Source organism: Salmo salar, chromosome 10, assembly GCF_965601325.2.
Source record: "Salmo salar chromosome 10, fSalSal1, whole genome shotgun sequence".
In the NCBI taxonomy this organism is placed as follows: Eukaryota; Metazoa; Chordata; class Actinopteri; order Salmoniformes; family Salmonidae; genus Salmo; species Salmo salar.
In genome coordinates, this window is record NC_138300.1 from 118,567,969 (window position 1) to 118,572,573 (window position 4,605).

The 4,605-nt window shown below is 41.3% G+C and overlaps 1 non-coding gene across 1 annotated transcript; it reads right to left on the reverse strand.

Moving 5' to 3' along the window:
* Positions 1-1,037: 1,037 nt before the first annotated feature.
* Positions 1,038-1,228, reverse strand: LOC123724737 (U2 spliceosomal RNA). Its single transcript, XR_006757243.2, has one exon. It is a non-coding gene; the product is annotated as a U2 spliceosomal RNA (small nuclear RNA).
* Between the last annotated feature and the right edge of the window lie 3,377 nt (positions 1,229-4,605).

Consider the following 4,605-nt stretch of genomic DNA (forward strand, 5'->3'; position numbering starts at 1 on the left):
ACATGGTAACAGCACAACATGGTAGCAACACAACATGGGTAGCAACACAACATGGTAGCAACACAACATGGTAGCAACACAACATGGCAGCAGCACAACATGGCAGCAGCACAACATGGCAGCAGCATAACATGGTAGAAACACAACATGGTAGCAACACAACATGGTAGCAACACAACATGGTCAACACAACATGGCAGCAGCACAACATGGTAGCAACACAACATGGTAGCAACACAACATGGCAGCAGCACAACATGGTAGCAACACAACATGGTCAACACAACATGGCAGCAGCACAACATGGCAGCAACACAACATGGTAATAACACAACATGGTAGCAGAGCAACATGGCAGCAGCACAACATGGTAGCAACACAACATGGTAGCAACACAACATGGCAGAAGCACAACATGGTAGAAGAACAACGTGGCAGCAGCACAACATGGTAACAGCACAACATGGCAGCAGAAAAAAAACAGAGTACATACATTGGGCACAGACAACAGCACAAAGGACAAGAAGGTAGAGGCAACAAATAATCAATGTCTTTCAATATTGGCATTACAGAAGTATTTATACAGAGATTGATAGCTTCTAGTATAAAAAAAAAAGGCCTATCTAATAATGACTTCAGACAAAGGTACCTGTATGAGTGGCAGTCCGTTTTACCAGTACATGACTTAAGCACATTTCATAGTTTATACTGTATATTGTTATTGTGTATATATTTCCAATCATAACAACTTTTTTTTTTACGACTTTATTACTTAGCTATTTGTGTATATTTTTGTTAAGGAGAGCTTGCAAGTAAGCATTTCACTGTAGTTTACACCCTGTATCCTGTGCATGTGACGAATTAACTATGGTATGATGATGAACTCACCATTCATATCAGCTGTCATAGTCAACAGAATGGTTGACTAACACTATCCAGTCATCAATTGCGTTATGGGGAACTACCATTAAAGTAACTATCATCACGATCCTAATGTCGAACACTAAACAAGACTGTTACCTTTTCTTTACAACAGCAGGGGGTGCACCGTTCCTGGAGGTACTGCAATACCAGGTCGATGCGTGGAGTGGACGGAGCAAGCCCCTATTCCATCTCCCTATTCCAAAAATCAATTTAATATATGGTCCCCAGATAGGGGACGTATCAGATATTAAACTGATAAGAACAGATACTACACTTGATCTTAGCCAAAAGGCCGAGAAGCGATACCGTAATGCTTTCGGGAGGAAGGTGCCATTCTCGGACACGTCAAATTTGTTAACGGTTACACCAAAATGAGCTCTGTAAACTTTCCACAAAATATTAAAGATAATGCTTTAAAAAAAGGGTGACACAGATTGGGAGTTGATCAACGTCAGGAATAACCACTTTTGACTGTTACAAAGTAACATATTGGGAGGATCCCCAGTCACGGCGTCATCCACCCTCCAATCGGAAACGAGAGAAAGCCTTGTTGAATTAAAACCAGATTAACAGCTAAATTTTAATAATAATACATGAAATACTGGTGGGGGAAACAATTTGGAGACAATTATATTCACATAACATTTGATTTTATATCAAATATCTCTGGTAGCAGTACTGCCACAAGGGAACGGAAGTAATTGTCCACTTGGTGGCGCAAGAGTTCCACCGACCGTCGCCTTGTTCAAGTGGTACAACAAGCGTCGAAGGCACTGCATCTCAGTGCTACAGGCGTCACTACAGACACCCTGGTTCGAATCCAGGCTGTATCACAACCGGCCGTGATTGGGAGTCCCATAAGGCGCTGCACAATTGGCCCAGCGTCGTCCGGGTTTGGCCGGTGTAGGCCGTCATTGTAAATAAGAACTTGTTATTAAGTTCTTAACTGACTTGCCTAGTTAAATAAAAGTTAACTCAAATAAAGGTTAAATAAAATAATAAATAATAATCAAAACATTCTAAATCGCATACATCAACTCGGCAGGTTTAGCCCTACAGAAGCCTATAGCTTGGTTCTCCATAATTCATACATGCAAATCAGAACACTATCAGAATTCGGAATAATGGCACAGCTATTTATATCCTATTTCACTGTGGAAAAATCTATCTAATATATGGTCCCCAGATATATGGTCCCCAGATATATGGTCCCCAGATATTAAACTGATAAGAACAGATTTCTTTCATTTTTGATAATTTTTTCTTAAAATAGCTCATACTTTTACATAATCATTTGTACACCTTAAAATGGCATAATATGCATAAAAACTGCATTGAAACATGATATGTTAAAATAAGTACTTTTAGAGAGAAAGAGAGACATAGAGAGAGAGAGACATAGAGAGACATAGAGAGAGAACAAGTGAGAGACAGAGAGAGACAGGAGAGAGAGAAACAGCAGAGAAACAGCAGAGAGACAGCAGAGAGAGAGACATAGAGAGAGAGAGACAGCAGAGAGACAGCAGAGAGAGAGAGAGAGCGACAGCAGAAAGAGAGAGAGAGACAGCAGAGAGAGAGAGAGACAGCAGAGAGAGAGAGAGAGAGAGAGAGAGAGAGAGAGAGAGAGAGACAGAGAGAGAGAGAGAGAGACTACCGTGGGATATGCGTCAACAGCAACCTTGGGAAAGTCCTCTGCATTATCATTAACAGCAGACTCGTACATTTCCTCAGTACTGAGCAAATGTCAAATTGGCTTTTTACCAAATTACTGTACAACAGACCATGTATTCACCCTGAACACCCTAACTTGACAAACAAACAAACCAAAACAAAGGCAGTCTTCTCATGCTTTGTTGATTTCCAAAAAGCCTTCAACTCAATTTGGCATGAGGGTCTGCTATACAAATTGATGGAAAGTGGTGTTGGGGGTAAAACATACGACATTATAAAATCCATGTACACAAACAACAAGTGTGCGGTCAGGGGCGGAAATCCCGGGGGGAGACGGGGGGGACACGACCCCCCCATCCTGGGAAAAATATGATTTGTCCCCCCCAATATATCACTGAAACATAACTATGTAATTTAAATAATATTAATAATACGCAATGAAAGCAATTGTGCTGATTATAGACACTTAATAGCGCGTTTTTAAGTTTCAAAAGATTGCAACCCCCCACCCTTTGCCTCACAATGGTTTGATCCACTGCCAGTTCCTTAGCTTGCTAGGTAACAGAGAGGTCGTATCTACTGTCTGAAAGGCACTCAATGCACGTAACTGACGTGAGGTTAATCCAGTCAATCGCGCACACACACTAGCTGAATATGCTCGCTAGCTTTGCAAATTCAGCTATTGTTGGAAGCCAGCCAATATGAAACAAACTATTAAAATTACAAAAGGTTGCAGCATATGTTGTGTAAATGGTGAACTCATACAGCTGTCAACTCTTGTCATTTTAATCCGTTTCACATTTGCTAGCTACCTTTTAGATCGAAGCCCAAATAGAATGATTGAAGATGATAGAAGCCCATCTCCTACTGTAAATAACATACACACTGTGTGTGTAGCCAGCCAGCCAGCCAGGTAGAAAAATGGCAGAAAAATAAAAGACGGACATCAGAGTATTTTTCAATACACCAAAACGCATAGTAAGAACCCTAGTAGCCTAATATCTCAAAGACTAGTTGATAAAATGTTCATAAGAAAGAAATGAAATTCTAATGGAAATGTTTCACAATGATGTCATTAGGCAGAGCAGGCAACAGATGGCACACAGACAGCAGAGTTGGGGACAGATATGCAGGGACAGACTGGCAGAGACAGGGAGTCTCAGGTAAGTTTGTTCAGTCTTTGTTTGGCAACATTATGAAAGGTTCTTAATTTTTTTGACTTGTAAAATAGGAACATAATTGAAAAATGCCATGGATACCCCCACTCTCAACTTAAACTGGTGACTGAACTAAGATTTGTTAAAGGCAATGGTATTGCTGTTGTGATTAGTTGTGTAGTTTTGGGTACCGGTAGTTAGGAGTACGGCAAACACCTTATTTCTTTGGTTCCTCAATATACATTTACCATATTACAATGTAGGCTATGTGTTACAGCACTACTTTTGGTGTCCCCCTCAGGAATTGCTCTTGAGAAAATTTCATGTAATTGTCCCCTCCAAAGTTGATATCAGATTTTCGCCAATGTGTGCGGTTAAAATAGGCAAAAACACACACATTTCTTCCCATAGGGCCGTGGGGTGAGACAGGGATGCAGCTTAAGCCCCACCCTCTTCAACATATATGTCAACGAATTGGCGTGGTCACTAGAAAAGTCTGCAGCACCCGGCCTCACCCTACTAGAATCTGAAGTCAAATGTCTACTGTTTGCTGATGATCTAGTGCTTCTGTCACCAACCAAGGAGGGCCTACAGTAGCACCTAGATCTTCTGCACAGATTCTGCCAGACCTGGGCCCTGACAGAAAATCTCAGTAAGACCAAAATAATGGTGTTCCAAAAAAGGTCCAGTCGCCAGGACCCCAAATACAAATTCCATCTAGACACCATTGCCCTAGAGCACACAAAAAACTATACATACCTTGGCCTAAACATCAGCGCCACAGGTAACTTCCACAAAGCTGTGAACGATCTGAGAGACAAGGCAAGAAGGGCATTCTGTGCCATCAAAAGGA